This window comes from Triturus cristatus, chromosome 3_2 (genome assembly GCF_964204655.1).
Source record: "Triturus cristatus chromosome 3_2, aTriCri1.1, whole genome shotgun sequence".
NCBI classification, from domain to species: Eukaryota; Metazoa; Chordata; class Amphibia; order Caudata; family Salamandridae; genus Triturus; species Triturus cristatus.
The window spans coordinates 529,176,873-529,203,026 of NC_140584.1; positions in this window are offsets into that span (position 1 = coordinate 529,176,873).

A 26,154-nucleotide genomic window follows, 5' to 3' on the forward strand; every position below is an offset into this window, starting at 1 on the left:
ACTTAAAACCTATAAGTCACCCCTATAGCAGGCCTTAACAATCCTGAAGACAGGGTGCTTGGTTCTAAGTGAGTGGGCACCACTTCATGAACAGGTCACCCCTGCAGCCTACGGAGTCCATTTTGCCGGGTTGTTAGTGAAGCAGCCATTTACGACATATAGAGTGGCATTACGCGACCATGTAATGACCAACTCTAAAACGGCTGAAACAAACCCTATCGTGTTTGGTGTCAAACATTGTGGAATCATTCCCCAACACCACCAACCGGTGTGGGAGGTATGATTACATCCCTCAGAAGTGAGCTTTGTTGAGTCCCTGGTGTTCTTGGTACCAGCCTTATAGTTCTGGGCAGCACAAAATAGTTGCTGCCAACCAGAGACACATTTCTTCCCTCGTGCTGCTGAGCAAAGCTTATGCAGGGGAAGGCAGAACAATAGGCATCCTGTCACAGGGAGGTGTGACCACCTCCCAGACCTGTTTAGTGTATTAGGGCTGGGTGGGAGCGCTTGCATGCAACCAAAAGTCTGCATGGGAGGCACATTTGGTGTCCCTGTGCATAGTCCAGTTCAAACCAGGTGCAAAACTGGACAAAGGACATGGGAGTAACCTCCCCACTGCCCAGACCCTCCCCTGGGAGGGTCCCCTGAATCTGTCCAACCCTCTCACGTGGGTACAAAAGGGCTTACCTGGCTGTAGCAACCTAGATTTGACGTGAACAAGATTCTGAACAAGAAACCACTGACCTTCAACCATCTGAACACTCTGGAATTCACTGGACTTCATTTGGGCCCGACTTTGTTCCCTCTCAGTCTGAATCATCGTGTATGCCCGTGCACCATGCCAAGTTTGAGGCCAGAATCTCTCGTGGGGGCTGCAATACCCATACCCCTGTGCACTGCATTCATTTGCAAGTGCATATGATTGTTAGCATTTCCCAAGCAAGTGCATTGGACTCTCAGTAGCCCCAACCTCTGGCACCATTTCCTACCAAGAACTCTGGCCTCCTCACACCAAGTGCTCCGTGGGCTGCTGTTTTGTGAAACCTGCATGGGTTGCCGTTGCCAAGGCTTGTTGGCGCTCCTGCCGGACGCTGACCCCGCAACACTCGACATCCTTTGTGGGACCGCTCATAACCGGCGCCTGGTTGTCCTCAACATCTCCTGATCCCTGTGGCTGCAGTGTCAAGAACCGCCTCAATTCACCTGAAGCACCCGACATCGGTGGGCATTCATCTACCGAGCCCCTGGTCACTCCTGAGTGACCCAGACTCTGTCCCCTCTGCTTTCCAGTACTCTTCGACCAGAATCCACCTTTGGATTCCAAAGGACACTCTCCTTCCTTCCAGCAGTGGCTCATCTTTACAGCAGATAGGTCCCGTCTCCTCTCGGTTTTTAGAGCACTTTTTGGCAAAAATTTCTTTAAGTACCAAACTTTGGATTTGGGCTATCCGGTCACCTTTAGCACCACTTCCAAGGGTCCAGTACTGGAGTGGCACTATTTGGAGGGTGTCGGTTTAATATTGTTGGAGTCTCTTCAGTCCCTGAGGCTCTGATCAGAAGGCTAGGCAAATAGTCCATGGAGTCACTCTGGAAGTCTTCAGTTTAAGTAGGGAAAAAGTTCTCAGCCAGCAGGGCAGTCCTCTGAGGGGGCCGAGCAGGCAGACGATAGCGGTAGGACCTGAGTGCTCTTACCGGGTCTTACACTTTTTAATAACCTGTTTTTTGCTTGTGAATAATTTTAACTGTTCCTGATTCTCTACTTTGCTGCTAATCTTCACATACTTGCTCGCACTGGTATTTGATGCTTTGCACTGTGACACAGTCCTGGCCAACCGCGGCTGATAAACGCCGATTGCGCGGAGGGCTGATGTTTTTCTTCTTTGGGCTCCTCACTTCCGCCCTGATATTTACGCTCTCTCTGCGGCGTTAGCGGTCTAGTCTGCCTATAAAAGCAAATGATAACCAACGCGCGCAGACGATAACGGTAGGACCTGAGTGCTCTTACCCGGTCTTACACTATTTAATAACCTGTTTTTAGCTTGCGAATAATTTTAACTGTTCCTGTTTCTCCACTTGGCTGCTAATCTTCACTTACTTGCTCGCACTGGTATTTGCTGCTTTGCACTGTGACACAGTCCTGGTCCGCCGCGGCTGATAAACGCCTATTGCGTGGAGGGCTGACATTTTTCTTATTTGGGCTCCTCACTTCTGCCCTGATATTTCTGCTCTCTCTGGGGCGTTAGCGGTGAAGTCTGCCTATAAAAGCAGATGCTAACCGACGCTCACAGCAGGCGCTCGGCGCATGCGCCTAAGGCAAGCCCGTCAGTGCCCATCAGCATCCCGGAGGCGTCCGGCGCTGGCCATAATGTCCAGTTTACCGCGGGTCAGTCCATCCCACTATGCTACAATAGGGACTCATTGCTTAAGTTCATGCTACCATCCCCTAGTCAGTGTAGTGTTGTCGGCCTGAGCTCAGCGGTTGACTTCCACTGCAAAAATGGCCAGAGCACCCGTACCGGGGACCTTCCCTGCTGACAATAAGGGCATAAGTACTCTGAAAAGTCAGGGCATTAAGGCTGCTCTGTTAAACTGCCGCTCCATGTAAAAACATGCTGCACACATCTATGACCTACTTCTGGATGAGCAGCCTGACTTTTTAGTTCTCACTGAGACATGGCTCTCTGACGCCTCCAACCCCACTATCACCATGGCGGTCCCTACGGGCTATAACATTCTTAGGAAAGATAGATCTAGAGGAAAGGGGGGGCGTTGCCATAATTTATAAGTAGGATTTAGACTGCTCCCTGCTTTCTACTGAAACCATTGAGTGCGTAGAGTTTTTAGGTTTCCGCTGTATTATCTTCCCTCATCAGAGCATCGCTGGGTTTCTAATCTACAGCCCCCCGGGTGCTATTAGCAAGTTTATTACTTCTCTAAATGCAGTAATTTCCTCCTTGGCCCTTAAATATAACAATTGCCTTATTCTGGGTGATTTTAATATTCCAACGGATAACAATGAAGATCACCAGGCTACTTTCTTAGTGGAGACGTTGCACACTTTTCAGATGCTTCCATCCATCTCTTCGGCCACTCATGAGAAGGGTCATACCCTGGACCAAATCTTTCATAATTTTGATTTAACGGCCGGTCTGCCACTTCCTATTATTTGGTCCGACCACTTCCTACTAAAATTTGATATCCCTTACTCTGTCACTGCTCCACCAGTGTCTATTAGACAATCAACCTCAAACTATAGGGATTTTCACAAAATAATTGTCCCTAAACCGTTCCATACCGATGCCGTTGAACACTGCTGATCTGGATGCTCTTTGAATAGATTCCTGGCTTCCACCAACATCGAGGCTGCTGCACCGGTTGTTACCCGCTCCTCTAAGAGATCAGCCCTCTCGGCTCTCTGGTTCAGTAATCTCCTTAGAGACAGAAAAAGATATTGTAGGAAATGGCGGAAATCCTCCCTGAGGACAGGAAGGTTTACAAAGATAGCCTAAAAACTTACCATACACCTGTAAAAAGAGCCACAATTATCTTCTTTCAATCTAAGATCGCTACTGCCCAAAATAAGAGTCAAGTAATTTTTAGGATAGCCAAACCCTTTATTTCACCGAAAGCCTGCTCTAAGTTAGGGCCTTGTACAGAGAAACGGTCAATGCAGATTGCTCAATTTTTCCATGGGAAAATCTCTCTGATACAACATGCTTTTTCTAACATATCTGAGGATGAGATGAACCTTTATAATAGTATCAATAGCAAATTTCACATCTTGGATCCCCCACCTCTTCTTGCCTTTCACGAGCTTCAGTTGGATGAATCACTGATCCATCTTCAAAGCATTAGGTCGGGTTCCACTACCGACCCCTGTCCAATCCCCACAATCAACCCAACTGTACATCAGCTCTTTAACACTTCTCTTTCCACAGGCACTATGCCCAAACTGTGGAAGCATGCTAAGATTCTCCCTTTGATGAAAAAGACGAATGCTGATCCTATTGATCCTGCTAATTATAGACCGATCTCCTTGCTTCCGGCTCTCTCTAAAGCTCTAGAGAAGCATGTCAACAAAATCCTTCAAAATCATATTGAAGATGGGAAGCTCCTTCATGAATCCCAGTCTGGTTTTAGGGCTAATTTTAGCACTGAATCAGCGCTTCTGAAAGTGACAGAATTCATCAGGGGTAAATTAGACGAGGGAGGCAAGGCCGTTTTGATATTACTTGATTTGTCAGCGGCCTTCAATATGGTCCCACATGAAAGGCTCTTAAACAGACTTAAAAATATCGGCCTGCCCTCACTTGGATGTCCTCCTATTTGGAAAACAGATCACAGGACATCTGGCTTCCACCTTTCTCCTCCCCGGTCCCTGCCATCAATGTTGGTGTCCCCAAGGGCTCAAATCTCAGCCCTACCCTCTTTAATATTTATCTCTCTCCCTTAGCCTCCTTGATTTAGGAAGCGGGCGCCAAGATTATTTCTTATGCTGATGACACCCAGCTTATTTCCTCATGTGAAAAAGACTCTGACTTTGATGGGGCAAAGATCAATTTCTGCCTTTCGAGGGTCTTCAACTGGCTGAGGGTCTATCAACTCAAGTGTAACCCGGATAAAACGGAAGTGGTTTTCTTCGGAAAACTAGAAACCCCTGACTGGAGGTCCTAGTGGCCCAAAGATCTGTCGACCCGCCCGTTGATAAAGAGAAAGTAAAAAACCTGGGGTAAAGATAGAAAAACATTGTCGATGCGTTCGCAGATCCAACATCTTTCTGGTGCATGCTTCGGCATACTCCGTATGTTAAAAAAAATTGCCGCTTCTTCCGCTGGAGAGTAGAAGGATTGTCGTGCAGGCTTTTGTGTCATCTAAACTTAACTCTGTCAATTGCCTGTACCTTGGTCTTACTTAATCCTTGACACAGGGTTTGCAACTGGTACAAAATGCGGCAGCCAGTGCCATGGTGTGATCAAGACCTAGAGTTAGCATGACTCCGATTCTTAAATACCTACACTGGCTCCATATTAAAGAGCGGATTAACGTTAAAGCTATGACTATCTTTTTTAAAGCCTTTCACAAGGCGGCAGCCGGGTAGTTAATTAAATGAGCTAATCACTACTCTAAATCTAGACCCCTGTGTTCTTCTATCGCCAATCTGGCCATTGTGCCCAAAACCCGCCTTGCTCGTACTGGCGGTAGATCTTTCAGCTTTCTGGGTGCTAAACTGTGGAACAGCTTGCTGGAGCTCCTGAGGCTCAATACAAACGTACTCTCTTTTAGAAAGAATCTAAAACATGGCTATTTAATCAATATTCAGCCTTTTTTCACTCATTTTTCTTTCCGCTATCTATGTGCCAGGACACTCTAGCTTGAGTAGCTGTGTGCTATACTAAATACTGTATTTCATTTTCATTTCATCAGGCAGCAGGGCAGTCCTCTTGGTGCAGCAGGGCAGTCCTCTGAAGTACACAGCAGGCCACAGGCAGTAGGACAGTTCTCTGAGAGTCCTTCCGGAGGTCCAGAATTGAACTGGAGTGTGGTTCTGACAGCCTTATTTTTAGACCTTTTTCCCCCTTAGAAGTTGAAGAAATGTTAGGAGTTTGCCCCCACATATGTGTCTGGAATGTCCAGATTCCCTGGTCCCAGTCTGTCTGCATACATAATAGGCTTTGTGTTTGAACTGTTGCAGAGTCTTGAAGAGCAAGTAGGGCTGTGCACAGCTCCTCTCACATCCGGTTGGGATGGCCTATCCTACCAACACCTAGTCCCTACATTGTGTGGCTGTCTAGGAGGAATACACAAAGGCCAACTGCCAACTGCACCTGTCATGTGACCCAGGAAACAGGCTGCAGGCAAAAAAATGGTTAGGACAAGAAAATGTCTACTTTCTAATAGTGGCTTTTTCAGAACTGTGATAAAAATCCATTTAGAAGTATGTTAAATTACAATTCTTAGACACCAAACATGATATTTCCACTTGCTCCAAAACAAAACGTAACACTTATTAAATGTAACAAGGGAACCCAATTAGGAGCAGTATTTCTCTAAGTATTGAAAAACACATTTGTGGGTTTCTCACTGCCAGGATATGTAAAACTTAAAAGTACATGTCCAACTTTTGAAATACAATGTACCCTGCCCTTTGGTGCCCACTTTAGGGGTGATATATGTAAAAAAAAAAAAGGACGTTTTAGGCCTGGAAAAGGGATTAGTTTGCCAAGTCTAAAGTTTAAAACCTCTCACAGGTCGCAATGGCAGACCTGGGACATATTTTAAAGGGCTACTTAAGTGGGTGGCAAAATAAGTGCTGCAGGCCCACGAGTAGCATTTAATATATAAGCCCTGGGTATATAGTATTCCACTTTACTAGGGACTTATGAGGAACTTACATATTCCATTCAGGTGTAAGCCAATTTTATCATGTTTTGGGGAGTGAACAAAAGCACTTTAGCACTGGTTAGCAGTGGTTATTTGTACAGAGTCATAAGTCCAACAAAAACAAATTCAGCAAAAATAGGAGGGGAGAAGGCAAACATTGTGGGAAAGACCACCCTAATGCTGACCAGTCTACCGCAAATTATTTAATCTGCTTCAACTGGAGCAACAAAATAACTCCTAGTATTCCATGATGTTAAAATGAACAACAACTTTCCAAAGATTTTGTATACTTTTTAAACATTGCACTATGGGTAGACTGATATCGGTTGGCAACCTTACCCTACCTACAACAAACCCACACCTTGGTCAATGTCATTAGTCCCTCCCTACTTTGTCACAACTATGTAATACCATTGTGATTCATTACAATTCAACTTACAATGATTACATTCAGTATATATGTACATAAAGACCATAGCGTGAGGGTTCTGTCAAAACACTCTGGAATTTTCTAACGTTGAACATTCGCTGTCTTGTAAACTTACTGCAGACTTTAAGGTCATTTTATGTGTTTTTGCAAGGCCAAAGACATATATTTAGATCTGGCACAAGTCTGGATAGTTTAGCCATTCAGCATTGAGCTGTAAAACAATATTTCTTATGGATCTTCAAAGTGCATTGGAATCCAGCTCTATTGGTACTCCGAAAACTGTTATTGCAATGAGATTTGCTACCCATGAAAGTCTGTGCTTTTGGAAGAAAATCTTCTAAAACAACAGTGAGAAAAGCCCTTATTATTCTGCCCATATTTGTTTCTGTAATTTACTGTGCACTAAGCAAATACATTCTAGGTAAATTATGTCCCCACTTTCAGTTTGTGCGCGCTATTATAATTTCAAGATTTTTTGTAGTGTTTAGTATAACACTTTAGTGTTTCTAATCATATTAAATAACAGGAACAGCATTTTATTGAAAATTATATGATTTTATATAAAAAACAATAGACAAAATTATTCTGGTGCCTAATTTAAGCATGAACCGCTCAATCAGTTTTGCCAGGAATCAGACTTGTGACGTGAAATTTACTTAATGCTTAAGTGAGGAGTGTTCAGGTCATGAACACATCCTACCAGCTATTGAGGAGGCTCCTAACATAAATCAGGGACCCTTGAGGGTCAAATAAGTATAAGGTGTTTTTTGATTTAGTGAAGAGTAGAAAGAAAAAATAGATTCCAAGATGCATTTCTCCACAAAATATATATGGCGATGAAGTGGTAGGAAAAACTGATGATGCAGAATGTAGGAACAGAAAAATGGACAACGGATGGAGGAAGGAACAACGGTGAAAGAGGGGAGGGAAAAGGACAGGGGATCGTGGAGAGGAGGAAAAGCAAATCTAGAGAATTACGATTTTGATTTGTCTGTCAATTTTGTCCATCAGATTTCCACAGTGTCCAAGATCAGGTGCTTTCATGTTATGTTATGTTATGTTATTAACATTTATTACACGCTCGGATACTCAGGAGTGTCCCGGCGCGGAGCCATAGCAGAGATGCAGCAAGGGAGCGACGATCTAGGTAAACAAGAAGGTTTTCAGTTGTTTCTTAAAAAGCCTGAGATCGTGCACGAGTCCAAGAACCAGAAGGAACTCAGTCCAGGCAGTGGCAGCTTTAACTGCCAATGAAGCGCCCTTCATACGTGAAAGGCGAAAGCGTGGAAGAGCCGCCAAACACTGATTGGACGAACGAAGGGGTCTGCTAGGTATATAAAAACTGAAGCGGTCCCTCAGCTAGATCGGCCCTTCAGCATGGAGGGCGCGATGGGCAAGGACAAGGGCCTTAAACTGTATCCGACGGGACACAGGAAGCCAATGGAGGGCAGATAGGTATTCTCTAACGTTAATCCGCCTATCAATGCCAAACAACGATCTGACTGTCGCATTCTGCACTGTTTGGAGCTTCTGAGTCTGATAAGCGGGGAGGCCAATGTAGAGAGCGTTGGCATAGTTGATGCGAGACAAGATGAGAGCTCTACCAACTGTCTCACAAGCATGCTGAGGGAGAAAAAGAAAACATTTTGATCTATATGCCATTTGTAAAATCTTGCCACTTATTTTTTCTCTGCTTTAAAATTATGTCTGCAAACTATGTTTCTATTCTTCGTTGCTGGCTGACATCCTAAAATGCTTAACCAACTCCTTTCAATCTTTTCAAAAAGCCTGTGCTTCCTCTTCATTCTCCCGCCTGTCTCGCATGCCTTCTTTCCTCGGTCTCACTGTAGCTCTTGTCGTTAATCCCCCGTCTGCTCCTTCCAGTCGTTCTGCTCTGCTTCCCTGTGTTTCTTTACTCTGCCAGGCCCACCACGCTCCTTCTCATTACTGGCACCTAAATTGTTCTATAAACAATGTCTCTGTAAGATCAGTTTCATCTCTTTTGACCTTTATGAAACTGTTTGAGGAATATCCTCAGTCATTTAGCTGAGTTTTCCAATACACGTTTTTATTCCTTTATACACATCACCACTAAAACACGTGTTACACTTCTGAACCTAATTTTCATCTGGAGGCGCGTTTTATTTCCTAAAGCAATCCTGCTGCAAAGCAAGACCTTGAGATGGGTGGATTTTAACTTCCTGCTCAGCTCGACCTCAAGCACCACGATGCAGGAAATGAATGTAAGATTACGGAGCAGCGGAAAAAGAACTATACTTGTCCACTCCATACACAGTTCTTAACATTTGAAAATCGTGCATTTCAAAACCATGTTTTACCAATTTTTTTAATCAGCCCGCAACCACATTATGTTTAGTGGTGCTCGATAATGCAGGTCATGTAATGTATGAGGGTCTGCGCTCACGCGATGCTGCTGATTTCTGTCACATTCACATCAGGATAAATGTACCGATGCGTCGTCGTTGTGGCACATATATATATATTCAGGCAAAGACGAGGAGTTTTCCTCTCTACCCAAATTTAAAATCTAATGTAAACACATTTTAGGATGTATAGCGGTATTCCCTAATGGGACTCAGTGACATCACGATTTTCTGGGGAATAATGTATGCCATGCATCTCTCACAATATAATTGGCACTGCTGTCAAAATTGACGTCCCTTATTGGGACTTTATGGCTCAATTCAAAGCCACATTGGTTGATGGTTACCTTCCAGTTTGACCCAAAAGAATTTAGGAGCAACACTTCTTTTTGAGCCGGCAACAAAGCCCTGCTCACAAAGCCATTGGGCTGGACTCACTCAGGATGGATCCTCTGTCTCTCAGTGTCAGTGCAGCGGACGCCCTCAGAGCATTTGGAAAGTAAAGAAGCTGGAACATCAGGATGGCCAGAGCCAGTGCTTAATTATGTAAGGAAAGAAGAGCCAGGGCCCTCGTCGGGGGGAGGGGGGGGGGGCACCTCAGCTCGCCCCTCCCTTTGCCCCTCCAAGCGCTGCCAATGACATTACAAACAAACCTACTAGCCCTCACACTCCTACAAGTGTGAGAATTCAGACTATTCCAGGCCACCAAAGCTGTTAGGATGGCTTGGGTGGTGGGTATTAGTTATTTTCAATTTATATTGAATTTATAAACAGCTTCTGTTAGCCTACTCTCTAAGATAAACAGAGCCACCGTGTGGCAGACTGCCAAAGGTGCTGGTGCTGACAATTAAGTGCTGGTGCCGAGCACCCGAAAACATTAGCTAAAATTAAGCACTGCCAGGAACTAAGAACTAATTGTCTGTCTTCTAATTGATGTACCCTAAATCTTGCCACACAATTTCCATTAACAGAAGCCGGCCTGGTGCTTTGATACATGAAGTGAAGAATGTTCTCAAGTCGACTCTGGGATCACTGATCTTGGGCCTTCAGGGCGGCTCCACCTCTTTGACCTAACAATTCATGTTGGTGTATGTGGGTTTCCCATCCGAAGCATCATCCTTAACTGTTTCATATGGATCATGTTTTTTAAGGATACATATTGTCTATACTAGATAGCGGAGCCAAGCGACAAACAAAGAACTGATGTGTTCATCCTGTGCGCTCCTTGTGGTCTATCGCATTTGGCAAGAAATCGGGTCTAAAAAGGGACTGACAACATTTACGAGCAACTAGGATGTGGAAAAGCTCGATCTCGAAAGAGTCACGAGTCACAGATAGAGACTGAAAATAAGGTTTTTGTTAGTTAAAAGAATGTTTAAAAAAGGGAGAAGCTATGGTAAGAGTGTTAGAGGAGAGTGATAAGACTTGTATAGGGGAAAAAGGGGTAAGGAAGTGGCACTCGATGTCTAACCACAAGGGAGAAAAAGGGGAACACAACATAGAAACCCATCTATATGCTTGTTTTAAACAGAAAGTTTATGGTAAAAGCAGAACTTTTTTTAATTGACCCCTCCTTCTTCCTTAGGTTTCAGAAGGTGAGTGAAAGATATTCTGGACTTCCTATTTCTCCAAAGAAATTAAAATAATTTTGAGACCAGTTGTTTAAAAAATGTGACAGAGATATGCACAGGAGTCATAGATAAATTATATAAAATAATAGGTGAAGCCATCATTTTAATAGAGTTCAATCGACCCTACCAGGAAAGAAATAGAGGATTCCATAATTTGGTGATGAGATGTGTGTTAAAAGTTTTGGAAAGCAACCATTTTTCATACGGAGTGAGGGGTCTTTGGGCGCTTGGACGTATTGAAGGGTGCATGACCCAGTGTCAGACCTGTTGGAAGTGGTAGCGTTCAGTTTCCAGCATTGCTAGATCTGAACAGGGGTGCGCAAAGGTCAGCAGGCCCTCGTCATCAAAGAGGTGGACAATCAATCTGCACCCCTCTTGGTCCCACCGGTGAAAAGCTGCAGTGTCACTCCCCAGAGTGAAATCTGGGTTATTTAAAATAGGCATCAGGGGCGACGGGAATGAGGTGAGCCCACATCTTTCAGTGTTCGAGTCCCAAGCTTTGAATGTAGCGCTTTTGACCGGGAATCTATATAAACTTTTGGGTCGCTGAGCACTGTGGAGGAAGGGGAACCTCCACAACAATTGGCTGGCTGTGGCCCAACCCATAAAAATCCAGTGTTTTTCATATTCACTACGGGACCATTCCAGCAGAGTTTGTGGCTGTGTAGCTTGGTGGTAGCAGTAGATGTTTGGTATTCCAAAGCATCCCTCCCTCAGTTCTCTGAAAACCCTAGGCCTCCTGTCCTCCCATTTAAACAAAGGAACTCTTATTGGAGCGTGTGAAGAACACCGGGTGGAGGTTCTACTGGAAGGGTTTGTAATAGGTATAATATCTTCGGCAGCATGCTTATTTTTTAGGGCCGCTATGCGGCCCAACCAGGAGGGTCCAAATGGCCTCCAGCATTGTAAGTCTTGACGGGTTAGATAAAGTATGTATTTGTAGTTGAGAGAGACAATGTTTTGGGTCAAGGCCATAATTTGGAGCCCTAGGTATGGGACTAACTCTGCCGCCCGTTGGACCGGGCATGAGTGATGTAGGGCAACCCGAGTGGAGGGGTGGAAGGAAATGCCAAGGGCTTGTGATTTGTGAACTATGACTTTGACGCCCGCCGCTTGGGAAAAGGATTAGAGTTCTGAAAAGAAACCGGTATTGCGGTCTGGGGGTCTTCCAAAGTTGCAATGACATAGTCTGCATAGAGACTAATAGTGTGCCTGTCCCCGCCAAATTGGACGCCTCTGATCAAGGGGTTATTCCCACCCTCAGCGCTATGGGCTCCATGCATAGAGCGAATGGGGGAGTGGGCACCCCTGCCTCATGCTTCGGGGATCGGGAAAGGAGTAGATGAGAATCAGTTCACACGTACTACCGCTGTTGGTTGTGTATAGCTGCTAAATATCCATTTACGAAAGTGGTACCCAATTCTGAATTGTTTGAGGGTGGCTGCTAGATATCGCCAGCACACCCTGTTGAAAGCCTATTCAGCATCAATTGAGAGCAATGTGCATTCTACATGCCGAGGGCTTGTGATTTGTGAACATTGATTTTGAAGCCTGCGGCTTGGAAAAAGGATCGGAGTTCTGAAAAGAAAGCCGGCATTGAGATCCAGGGGTCTTCCACAGTTGTAATTACATCCTTTGCATAGAGACTTACAGTGTGCCTGTCCCCACCAAATTGGACGCCTCTGATCAAGGGGTTATTAGAACGAATGGGGGAAGTGGGCATCCCAGCCTCGTGCCTCGATGATCGAGAAAGGAGTAGATGAATGTCCGTTCACGTGTACTACTGTTGTTGGTTGTGTATAGCTGCTAAATATCAATTTATGGAAGCAGTCCCCAATTCTGAATTGCCTGAGGATGGCTGTTAGATATGGCCAGTGCACCCTGTTGAACTCCTATTCGGTGTCGACTGAGAGCAAAGTGCATTCTACATCCTGGTGTTGGGCATTATCAATTAGATGCAGTAATCTCCATGTGTTGTCACTACATTGTCAGGTTGCAACAAAGCCCGCCTGGTCTGTATCCACCAGTCCTAGCTGCATTGGCCCCAGTCTGGCTGCCAAAACCCCAGTGAAGAGCTTCAAGTCCACATTTAAGAGGGATATTGGTTGGTAAGAGGCGCAATACCATCTACCCTTGGTGGGCTTTGGAAGTACCATGATGAAGGCCAAGAGCATCGCTGGGGCTATATTGGAGGAGTCGCCTATTGAGTTAAACAGTCTAGTTAGTATAGGTGCTAGGAAGTTGCAGAAGGTTTTTATAAAATTTAGCTGAGAACCCCTCTGGGCCAGGGGATTTGAGATGTGTAAGAGGGGCAATAGCGGAAGTCACTTCTTCTATGCTGATCGGGCTATCCAAGCTAGCCGCCTGATCTGGGTTATTGTGGCATGGGTTGTCCTTGGAGGTATTCCATTGATGTGTCCTCAGGAAGTTGTTGCACCATGCAGAGGTCAGTGTAAATGTTGTGGAATGCGCTTGCTATGTGTAAGTCCTCGGTGCAATCCGAGCCAGCAGCATCTGACACCATCTGAACAGTAGCCGTCTGACTTTGCACTCGCAGTTTGTGAGCTAAAAGACGTCTGCATCTGTCTCTCCCCATGTAAAAGGAATGACACAATTGCAGTGCAACGTATTCTGCTCTATTAAAGTCCAGTCCTGCGAGCTGTGAGTGTGCCACTTCTAGCTGACGCCAGACCCTTGGCGCACCTGTTCACTTATGGATGCGCTCCAGCTTGAGCACCTGTTTGGTGAGGCCGTCTCTCTTATCCCTCCGCATCTTGTTATCTGCAGAGGAAATTGCAATGAAAGACCCTCTTGTCACTAATTTGAGCATTTCCTAAAGAGTGGTAATGGATGTATCGGGGGTGTCATTAAAGGTCAAAAACTCCCCCAGTGTCTTTGTGAGTTGCTGTACCGCGGCAAGGCAATGGAGTAGTGTGTTGTGTAGCTGCCATGAATGTGAGGGCCTGCCCACTTGGGGACATCTAGTGTTAGGGTCACTGCTGCATGGTCAGAAAGTGAATGGGGCTTGAGCTCTGAGGATGTGATGAGGGAGGTCAGGCCCTGTAAAACCTACGAAGCCTCATGTCCCACAGCCATTACGCCCCACCTGGGGACAAGGCACTAGGTTGTCCCTGACATTGGGCCAAAAACCATTATCGAAAACCAAGTTGATGTCCCCACCCATCAGCACATGCTGATCCGACGAGCCGGCCAGCTCCGTCACCATTCGGCGCAGGAAGGACTGCTGCCCTTCATTAGGGGGGTAAACTTGACCCAAGCTGAAAGGGTAGGTGCCCATAGTGACAGAGTAAGTCAGAAGTCTTCCTTTAAATTCTGCCTGTCTAGGTCCCATCTTTCTTTAAAAAGAGTGGGGGCATATTATCAAGAAACAGAGTTAAAATTATCGCCGCTTTAGCGGCAGAAAACTGCAGCTAAAGCGGCGATAATGGGCTTGGTAATATGCCCTTGAGAATTCCCGTAGAAGCCCATGTTTTTGTGACAATAGTGGCTTCTATTGGAATTTTCAAGTGCATATTATCAAGCACATTATCGCCGCTTTAGCGGCAGTTTTCTGTCGTTAAAGCGGCGATAATTTTAACTCCATGCTTGATAATATGCCCCTTAGAGTTGAGTACAGCCACCCCTGCTTTCATGGTTGTGCATGAGGAAAGTTACTGGTGAGGGAATGCCTTCGATTGGAGTCTGTGTGTATCCTAGGCCAGAACGTGAGTTTCCTGTAGAAGACAGATATGGGCTCCTGAGTGCTCTAAGTAGGATTAATCGGGTTGTTCAGCCCCTTAACATTTAAGGTGAGGACTTTAAGATCCGCTACCATATGAGCTGGGTAGTAATAGGGGAGCTAGGTATAGCTCCACATTTGGCCCTGAGATCTCGGTCATTTTGTGCCTTTCCGTGTAATTAGGTATAGGGTCCTGGTGGGAATGGGTTAGGTGTGTTAGAAGGCAAATGTGTAGGGTTCCAGGGGGGTAAACAAAACCAAACAAACCACAACTAAATCAACTGCAAACAATTGAACAGACATCTTGTAGTTGGTCAAAGTCCAAAGTGTCATGTCCAGGGAGAAATAGAAAGATGGTACTAATGGCCAGTGTCTCCCTGCTCCCCCCCGGTCCCAGCCCCCACACCTTTATTTATTTATTTATTTATTTTTGAGATTTTTATTGCGCAAACAATTACCCGGAGGTGTCTCGGCGCATGTGTGAGCTAGCAGGATCATAATAGTAGAGTTCACTGATCAAACAGCCATGTCTTTACGAGCCTCCGAAAGCTCATCAGGTTGGGGGCGTTTTTGATATTTAGTGGGAGAAGGTTCCAGAGTCTTGGTGCAGCCACTAAAAAGCGACGATCTCCCCAGGTTGCCGTTCTGGTGCGAGGTACGGGCAGAAGGCAAGTGTTAGCCGATCTCAGCAATCTTATGGGGGTATACAGCTGGAGTGCCTCAGTCAAGAATTTAGGTCCTGTGCCATGCATGGCCTTGTAGGCAATGCAAAGGGCCTTAAACTTAATACGGCTCTCTACTCTGAGCCAGTGAAGCTGGCGGATGGCTAGGGTGGTAGGCTGGCGGTGAGGGATGTTTAGAAGAGTTCTGGCAGCCGCATTCTGTACAGACTGTAGTTTTGACAGCACTGATTTCTGGGTGTTGAGGAAGAGGGCATTTCCATAGTCCATTTTGGAAAATACCAGAGTGGTAACTAAAGTCTTCCCAGCAGAGGAGGGAAGATAAGGCAGCAATTTCTTTATTTTCTTTAGCATGAAGAGAGCAGAGGAGACAACCTTGTTGACATGAAGGTTGAAGGTTAGTTTGCTGTCGAAGATGACTCCCAAGTTCCTCGCTTTTATCACTGGGACAGGAGGAGAGCCCAGTTGTTTGGGCCACCAGGTGGAGGACCATTCTGGGGCGAGGTTGCCGAAGGTCATAACCTCGGTTTTATCCGAGTTAAGCCTTAGGCAGTTGGAGGACATCCACGTACTGACAGCAAGCATTGCTTCCTGAAAATTAGCTGCCACTGCTGTGCCATTCTTATGGATCGCCAGCACCAGTTGGGTATCGTCTGCGTAGGAAGTTAATCGCACCCCGTAGGCCTTTATTACCCTCGCTAAGTCCGCTACGTAGATGTTAAATAACGTGGGACTTAGCGAGGAACCCTGTGGTACTCCGCATGGTAGTGCAGAGACGGGAGAGTAGAAATTACCCAACTTGACTGTCTGGGTGCGGTCGGCCAGAAAAGATGAAATGAGATTTCTAGCCAGGCCGTCAATCCCCAGAGCTGTGACACGGTCGACCAAAATGGCATGGTCGACCGTGTCAAATGCTGCGGATAGGTCCAGAAGAATTAAGATGGCCATTCCTCCCTGATCCATGATGGTTCTGATTTCATCAGAGGCTTTTATTAGAGCGGTCTCCGTCCCGTGTCCCTTCCTGAAGCCAAACTGCGTTTCGTCTAATAGTTGGTGCGTATCGACGAACTCTGAGAGCTGTGTATTCATCAGAGCTTCGCAGATTTTGGCCGGGAAGGGAAGACAGGCAATAGGTCTATAGCTGACCGGGGCGGAGGGGTCCAGGGAGGGCTTCTTCAGAAGAGGCTTGATCACAGCCTTCTTCCACGGGGCTGGATAACATCCGGATTGAAAGGCATTGTTGCAGATTTCCATAAGTGGGTGAGAAATCACCTCACTTAGATTAGCCATCACAGAGGGAGGGCATGGATCCAGAGGGGATCCAGACTTGGTGATGGAGATGAGTCTGCTGATTTGGTCTTCTGAGGTGTTAGCAAATAAAGAAAGACGGTCATGATTGATGAGGGGGGGTTCCTTATTGCTGGCAATGGGTCTGGCCCCTGTATCTCCACCAAAGGATGCATAGATATCTGCCACTTTAGTAGTAAAAAAGGTGGACAATGCGTTACAGAACAGTTGGGAGGGTTCTACTCCGAGACCCGATGGAGGTGTAGATAGGGAGTTGACTACTGAAAACAATTCTCTGGCCGAATTCCTAGCATTGTTTATTTGGGTCGAGAAAAAAGTCATCTTCCGAGTAGTGATAGCCTTTTTATATATGGTTAAGGCATCTTTGTAAGATTGCTTGGCAATGGGGCAGTAGGATTTCCTCCAGCGTCTTTCTAAATTCCGACAATGTTGTCGGTGAAGTCTAAGTTCTTCGGTGTACCATGCCGCCGAAGGCGACTTTCTATTAGGTTGGATAGATTTTTCTGGAGCGACCTGGTCAGCAGCATTCCTAATCCAGTCTTGGAAATCAGAGGCTGAGGGGACAGGATTGGATTCTATAGTAGGGGAGGATGATATCAGAATATTTGCCATCTGGGGGATGTCAGCATTCTTCCAGGCACGAATTGCTGCCCTGCTAGGTGGTCTGGAAGCGGGAAGGTTGACTGGGCGTGTGTCAATACCAAATATAATAGCTCTATGGTCAGTCCAGGTAAGGGGTAGAGTGTCTAGTATCGTAATAAGAGGGTTGCTAGTGAACACACCGTCTAGTGTGTGTCCCGCCTGGTGGGTGGGTCCCTTGACCAATTGTTGAAGTCCTAAAGTAAGGAGATCAGCAGTGAGTTGGAAGGTGTCGTGATTTCCCTGCTCTTCCAGAGGGAAATTGAAATCTCCCAATACTGTGTAATCAGCGGAGCCTATAGTGTAGTTATTTAGCTCAAAGAGGGACCCAAGAAAAGAATTCCGAGGTCCAGGAGGTCGGTAGAGCAGAGTACCTTTAAAAGTTTGTTTGCAGTTAATGTTGATTGCAAAAGTTGCAGCTTCACAATTAGTGGATAAAATGGGGTCAAGCGTGGTACGATACTGATTCTTATAAATTATAGCAAGACCTCCACCTCTTCCTATTTGTCTGTCATGTCTCACAACGCTATAACCATCCGGGGTGGCCTGACAGAAGTCAGGTCCTGAGCCCGCATCTCCCCAAGTTTCGGTGGCAAAAAGAAAGTCGAGATCGTGAGTAGTTATGAACTCACTGATATCTAGACTATGACAGGGGAGAGAGCGTGTGTTAATTAACGCTGCTCGACATCCCTGGAGAGGGGTGATGGGCAGACTAGAGGGGGCGTCGGCACCTAGCAAAATGGATAAAAAAGGAGTTGGTAATTGATAATTACACCCAGGACAAGGGGCGGGAATAATACCCACGGTGGTAGGAGGAGGCAAGGGAGTACAGTTATGGCTAGGAAGGGCCGGATTGAGCAATCTAAGTAGGGGCGCGGAGTAGCACACAGAAGAGCCAGGGGTCATGGGCCTGGGCCGTGTCCGGTCGCGGACGGGCGCAGACGGGCTTGGCTTCGGCGCGCGTCCGGCGCGCCCGCTGCGCCAGCCCGCTGCGCCGTCTAGCCATGACACTGCTAATATAGGGTGTAAGGAGGGTGGGAGGCCGGCGCGACTAGAGCGCAGCCCCAGCCCCAGCCACACCTAAGATGGCGCCCGCCGTCGCTTGCAGCCGATTCAGTAACAACGGCTGGGCGAGGCAGGGATCAACAGAAAGCAGCGTGTGAAGGGTGTCAGTGTACCTCTTCGAATTCCCTTGTTAGCTAAGAAATTTACAGCCCCCCAGCAGAGAAAATGTTAAAACTGATTAAAAAGATTTAAAAAAAACAATTATCAGTCGTAGGTAAAATCGTGAGCACAAATAAATGATCAGCGCTAGCTCGCAGCCCTTGTTCTCACCAGGGAGAGCTAAATGGCAGCGAGGCGGGATTCAATTCCAAGCTAAATAGCTGAGGAGGGCGGGAGGCCGGCGCGACTAGAGCGCAGCCCCAGCCCCAGCCACACCTAAGATGGCGCCCGCCGTCGCTTGCAGCCGATTCAGTAACAACGGCTGGGCGAGGCAGGGATCAACAGAAAGCAGCGTGTGAAGGGTGTCAGTGTACCTCTTCGAATTCCCTTGTTAGCTAAGAAATTTACAGCCCCCCAGCAGAGAAAATGTTAAAACTGATTAAAAAGATTTAAAAAAAAAAAGAGGAAGAAAAAAGGGGCAGCTATGCAGATCAGTGACTGATGCCTCGTCCGGCTCATGATGGCAAGTGGCCCGAGTGGTCCTCTGCGAGCAACACCAGGACTGCCTGTCTTTCGCTAGCCATGGTATCGGGGTCAGGGCGAAGGCCCAGGGCTTAATCGTTGTCCAACCATGTCCGCTCTGGTGGCCCCGGCTTGTCTGTGCTGGCTGCGTGCAGTCTGGAGAGGTGGTCCCGACCCCCAGCAGTTTGCATGCATGCTCAACTGAGCACCTTTGACTAAGCTCCCCTGGAACTGGAAAATCAGTCTGAAGCGGTGGCCCCATGAATAGGATATACCAGAGGCCCGTAAGTGAGAAGTGACATGCCGGAAGGCCCTGCATTTCTGGAAGGTGGACTCAGCCAGGTCCTGTTATAGCGTTGGTTTATGGCCATTTAACTGAAGCATAGGTTTATCCCTGGCCATTCGGAGGATGAGCTCCTTGAGTGGAAGGTTGTGGGGACACATCAGGATGTCAGCTGGCAGAACCAGGTGTGGCCTTCTGGGGCCCACTGGAAGGAAGCGGTCCAATTTAATTTCAAAGTTCGGAGGCTCTCCCAGATCTGTGCGGAAAAGATCAAATACAAAGACCTCTATGTTTGTGTCCTCCGCTCCAGTCAAAATGCCCCTGATGTGTATGTTGTTGCGCCAGGAGTGGTTTCTAAGTCCCCCATGTGGGGTTGGACATCCATATTCTGATCGCACAAACGAAGTACCTCCTGCTGGAGGCACTTGATTTCCTCGTCTCTGCCCGCCTTGTGGTCTTTCACAGAGTTGATCCTGTTGTCTACGGAGTCCAGATCCTGGAAAACTCACTCAAATCACTTGAGAGCTCCCTATCATTGACTGGAGATCTTCCCATAGTGACGAGAACAAGGACTCAATGAAGGCACAATTGACCGGTGCCTTCAGTCCGCCTTTGTCCCCAGGATCGTCTGTGTTCTGTTGTGGAGTGGGGCCCTCAGGAAGGGAGCTGGGGGTTTTGAGGAGCATGTCCGTCACCGACATGTCTTTCCTCCCTTTGCCAGTGGCGATCATGTCCACGTCTCTGCTGAAAGATGGTGCTTGCCCCGAGGGGAAACAGAGGTCACAGGTCTGCTGAGCTGAGATAAGGGGTTTGAGACTATGGATGGGGCAGCGTCTCATGATCAGGGGTGAGGCCTGACATGTGGGATTCCCAGGGTCCCCAGCTGTAACAACTAGGGTGTGCTCTGAGAGTGGCAGGAGGGCCCCCCATCTGTGTGTGAGGCGGACTATTAAGGTCAGTATGAAAAGGCCGGGCTGCACCTCCCAGTCCCAACCACTCCAGGATTCGAGTTGCGGAATGTGAGCATCAGGTGTGGCTGGTTTAGGGATGTTCATTGGGGGTCAACTGCTCCCCCAGGACTCGATGCAGTGGGGGGATGGGCCCCACCACTGGAGATCCGCCTATCACGAGTGTCTGCCGCGGACCAAGGCCCCCCAAGGATTGAGGCTGTGCCGCGTGGCCACAACCCAGGCCAGAGCGAGATTCTCCAAGGACCAGCCGCCACGTCAAGATATGTTGTGGGAGATGGGTGAATCCCTTATATCTTCGAGGGCCCAGTTCATCACCAGTCACCGCTGCAGGCCCGGGTGGCCCTGTCCTCCCCCTGATGTCGCTCTCCTCACCTTATTTTACGTGTTGCACTCCGGGCACACTGCTCCTCTGCTTCAGCTTCCACCACTCAGTCTCTGGAGCCATTCAGCAAAGCAAGGGAGCGTGCCGCCTAGGCACTGCTGTCATCGGAGGCACCACCCTACAGGATCACGAATGTTGGCAGCCTCGGTCGGGCCCTGGTCAGGTCTGGAAACTCAGGCTATGGCTCTTGCAGCACCCAGAAGCCTCCCGCCACTTGAACAGGGCAGCAACTTCATCCAGGTCAGTTGCATGGTGCCTCACCACACTCCTCCACAGCAGGTTCTGATGTGATGGTTCCAGTTCCGTCCCAGGCTCGGTCTGCAGTCATCTGCAGTGCACAGCTTCGGTGGGGCTCATGGTGCGCCTTGTCCAAGTGGCCGTGGTCTGCGGCTTGTCACCATCTCAGTATTCGCTGCCTCCGGGGCCTCTGGCCCGCCTCTCTTGCAACCCCTGCTACTCCGAGTGTCAGGGGGTCAGTAACCAGGCAGAAGCGATGAAAGCCCCACTATTTAATGGGCATTATTCAGGGCCGACCCAGGGAGCGAGCAGAGAGACAGAGACAGAGAAGTAACCGGTCGCCATATTGGTCACACCCCCTAAAAATGGTTGTTCAAAACAAAATTTTGTAAGTGGAATCATATCAGTTTTATACAAGTTTATCTTGTAACCAGAGAGCAAAGAAAACTGAGCTATTTTGTGAAGTAAGGAAGGCACTGAGCAATCGGGGTTTGAAAGAAAAAGAAGTATATCATCTTCAAATGCAGAGAATTTCAAGTGCCTATCTCCATAATGGAAAACATCAATTGTTATGTTACTTCTAATGGGAGACAAAAAGGGTTCTAGAGCTAATATTAATAAAGGAGGGAAAATGGACAACCTTGGTGAATGCCCCTTTTCAGGGGAAAGTATCTAGTAATTGTTCTGTTGCAGGGATTCTGCTCATGCACAGAACTATGCACAGGAAACCAGGACCTCAGTGAATTGTGGTGTACCAAAAACTCACCTCAGTACCCAGAACCCCTATCCGACCAGCATCAGTGTCCCATTCGTTATCCGTATTTTCTCGGAGGTCCCAATGTATAGACAACCCAGAACAAGCGACTTAGAGTACTCTCAGGAATGGTGGGAATCAGAAATACCTGTTCGCTATTATTCTCATATCCGTCCACAACATGAGTAATCAGAGACACAGTAAAGTTTAAAAGGTTTATTTTATAAACTACGTGTCCTAAGATGCAGTACTTTAGCTAACATAAGCAGACAAATGATTATAATTAAAACCATCAGCATTGTTACAATACCATAGAAAATGAAGGGAGAAATCATATTATAAATGACAGTGGAATACAGCCACCTTCCCTTCGCTAGTAGGCTAGTATTATTATACTAAGAGAAGGTCTCTAGGCTAGAATGGGGAACCCCATACCGTAAAGATCAGCTTAGGTGAATCACATCACAGGATCAACTTTGCTCAGCGCCTGGAAATGTTCTTCTCCAGAATGTGTTTCTAACTCATGCAAACTGTGATATTAAAGGCTCTCGACATTCAGGTATTTGCAGCTGTGTGCGTATTATGGCTAGAGAGTGGGCCGATCAACCTGAACTCAAAAACATGCATTGTCTGGCGGCTCAGAGTGTTTTGCACACAATGTTCAGACCAAGGTCGCAGTGCACATCTAGGGATGTGAACAGCAGACAGTTCTCATGTGAAGAAAAGGCAAGCAAGCAGTTCTCAAATAATAACATGTCTCTGCAGTGTCGTGTGCAAAAGCAGCAAAAGTGGCAAGGTGGCTTTTCTAACATCTAACGCGCTTATGCTAACATAGCAATGTATGTTTGTATGTATGTGCCTTCACTACAGTTCCATTAACAAAAACAGAAGCTATGGGGGATTGATAGAGTAAAGAAAGAAGGGAGATGAAATAGGGATCATGTCCATGCCAAGGCACAAATTTAAATAGAAAAGACCATTATATATAGATTAAATACTTTCTCTGTGTCTATAGAAATGGCCTCCAAGGAATACAATTAAGAAGCAGCTTTATTTAGTACATTAAAGAATAACCTTGAATTATCAGATGCAATCCTGCCTTTAACAAATCCAACCTGTTCCTTACCAATTATCAAAGGCAGATAAGGGTCAAGATGTAAAGCCAATAACTTGGCAAATATTTTATAATCCATGTTTACTAGGAAAATTGGGCTGTAGTTTTTACAGACAACTGGGTCTTTGCCATCCTTACGAACAAGACATATACTAGTCTCCTGAAAGGTTCCACCGGTAGAACCAGATGTATAGAAAAATTGAAAATGATGCAGTAATCTGAGGAGCATAATGTTAGAAAAATGTAGAACAAATTCAACTGTGAAATTATAAGGTCCTGGAGTTGCACATTATTAAGGGACTAGAGAGCCCGAAGAACTTCTGAAAGAAATATGTTAGATTCCAGGGGAGAAAAATCAACACGACCACTATTAGGTTTTTTAACTTCTTGGAAATATGCATCAATCTGAGATAAATGTGGCTGAGAGTCAGGAGAGTATTAAGATTTGTGGTACTTCAGAAACATAGCTAAAATATCATTATCTTTGAAAACAGTCGAGCCTATATCTGTTGTAATGGAATCAAGAATGTTGCGCTGTCTTTAAATAATTGGCTAAAAGTTTCTCCATTTTATTGCGACCACCATAGTAGTGGGCACTACTGAGAAGTAAAATAAAAGAGGCTTGGTCCATGGAGATTTTATTAAATTGCAATTTTGCAGATCAAGTTCATGCAAATGAGGAGCAGAAGAGGAGGAATGATATAGATGTTCTAAGTGTTTAATATTTGACAACAGGGATTGGTGCTGTTTGAGAAGCATTTTTATCTTCTTGGAGACAAAATCAATAATGTGATCGCAGGCAGTTGCTTTAAAGTAGCGCTGGGTGTCAAACTCCGCTGGCGGAATTTTCGGAGTATTGCCAACTCCGTGCTCCGTTGGGAACGCAAAATTGTTGCAAAAACTCTAACTCCGTAGTGGAGTTCGCCCCTGCACCCACACCCCATAAAAGAGTAGGAAATTAACACTTCCCTGCTCTGGCACCGCTGAGCTGCCCTCCTCCTCAACCGTGGTCTCTCCTCCACGCTGTCCGCCGTCCTTGCCGGTCACAAATCCTAGTTTGTATGTCTTGGGAGAACTGCGCATGCACGAGTGTGCACGCATGAGCAGTCCTCACAAGACATACAACGTAGGGGTTTGCGACCGGCAAGGATGGTGAGAAGGAGACCACGGAAAGGAGCAGGGCAGCCCGGAGATGCCAGAGCAGGTAAGAGTTTATTTCCTACTTTTTAAATTTTGATTGTAAGTGGAGGGGAGCGGATCAGAGTGGAGTTCCACTGAGTTTTGTTTCATCTCTGTAGAACTCTGCGCATTGGCACTCCGCCAACTCTGCCAACCCTTACTTTAAAGGCATCCCATAAGATTTGAGGGGAGACATCAGAGGCTACATGAATGTTGAAAAATCCTGTCAAATTAGTAAAAGAAGAAGAAAATTCAGGATCTAGTAAAAGTGAGTTATTAAGCCTCTATCTATTAGATTTGGAATGGACCAGAAACAAGTCTAAATCTGTAATAACTGGTGCATGATCAGAAATCACTATTGGTTCAATAGTGGAACTGAAATGGTTTTGGCAGAGCATTTTTGAAACAAAAGTATGAACAAGTCTGGAAAGGAAACCATGAGGTGGAGAGAAAAAATAATATTCCCTACTAGAAAGGTTACACAGTCTCCAAGAATCCAACAGCAGATGTTGAGTAATAAGAGAATGTACTCACTTAGGCATCTCATGGGGTATACATTTAACAGGAGATTGACGATAAATAAACAGATCCATTATTTGATTGCAGTCACCAGCCAAAATAAAGAAATCATCATCCTGCATAGTAATAGTAGGCCAAAAAATATAATCATTGTGAGTAGGGACATAAATGATGCCAATGGTTAATGGGATATCATTAACAATACGTTTAACGACACAGGAGGAGCCTAGCGCGCAACCAAGATGGCCGCGTAGGTGCGAAGCGCCCGAGGACCTCCGCGACCTCCTGAATTAATCCTGATTATATCCTGTCTTTGATGAGGGGACTGTGTCTGTGTGCCCGAGCTGAGGCGGCACCCGTTTTCCGTTTTCGAATCGGACCCCGGACACCGGTGGGAGCACCGATCGAAGATTGCGGCCTTCTCCGCGCCGGCCCCCCGGATTGGAGTTGTGGGGCGATCCGGGGACAAAGCGAACAACAGCGGCGGGCAGGGCTGGGCGACTCGCGTACCCCGCGCTTTCACTTTCGCTTTTGCGCCCTCCTTGCCCTCAAGCGAGGTAGGGTTGCAGAGCGGGCTGCGGTGGTGTGGCCTTGTCCCGGTGCCCGGCTGACCCGCCGGCTGTGAGTTGTCCTGCGGTCCAGTGGTCACCCCCCCCCGGAACCCGTGAACTGGTTTATCGGCCCTTTCGAGGAGATTGGCACGACTTTGGGAGTGCGACATGTCCACAAAGCAAGATGGCGACCGGGCAAAGGTGAAATCGACCCGCCTTGGCCCGGCACAGCAGTCTAACAGCATGGACCGCTACACCCTCCAGAAGGGATCTCCAGAGGCACCGCGTACATCCCCCGCGGGCCCGACTGAGGCGTCTGCTCAGCCCGCGGATCTGACCCTCCGGGACGTCATGGGCGCCATTGCCGAGATGAAGGCCTCGGTGGACCAGCGCTTTGATACTCTGGCGCAGAAGATAGACTCGGCCCTGGTGGATGTGGGCCTGGTGAGAGCCGACTTGTCTAAAACAAATGACCGGGTCGATTCCCTGGCCCACACTACCTCGAGTCTCACTACAGACGTGGCGGCCCTTCAAAAGGAGGTGCACCGGCTTGGCCAGGCGAGCGCCCTGATGGACCGTCGATTGGAGGACTCCGAGGGTCGGGCCCGGAGGAACAACGTTCGCATTGTCGGGGTGCCGGAGGGACGGGAGGAGGAGGCGGCAGATTTGTTTGTGGAAGACCTGATCCTCACCCGTCTCCAGCCCCGGGGGCTGAGTAAACTTTTTGCGGTGGAACGTGCTCACAGGGTCCCCGGAGGAAGACCTAAGGCCGGAGCCCAGCCGCGGCCTCTCATTGCCCGGATTTTTAACTTTCGGGACAGAGACGCTATCCTGCAGACTTCCAGGCTACAGGGACCGGTCAAGCTCGATAATATGGATGTGAATTTTTACCCTGACTTTACTCCGACGGTCCAAAAGCAGAGACTGAGTTTTCTCGGAGTTAAACATCGCCTACGGGACCTGAACCTTAAGTACTCAATGCTTTTTCCAGCTAAGCTGAGGGTGGAGGTGGATGGTCGCACGCACTTTTTTGACCGTCCCGAGGCGGCTGGGGACTGGTTGGATACTCTGCCTGGGGATCGGGGCCGGGGGGGTGGGGGGGGTGCGGTTGGCGGGGAGGGCTCGACGGATCAGAACTGAGGGGTGAATAGTAGGCCTTGCTCTGGACAACATTCCGGTTACCATTCACTGATCGTGTATGTTCCCCTCCTATGGAGGTCGTACGGGGTCCATTGGGGGCTTTCCCTCCTCCTCTGGGGGACTAGTTCGTTTTTCGTCTATTGGGC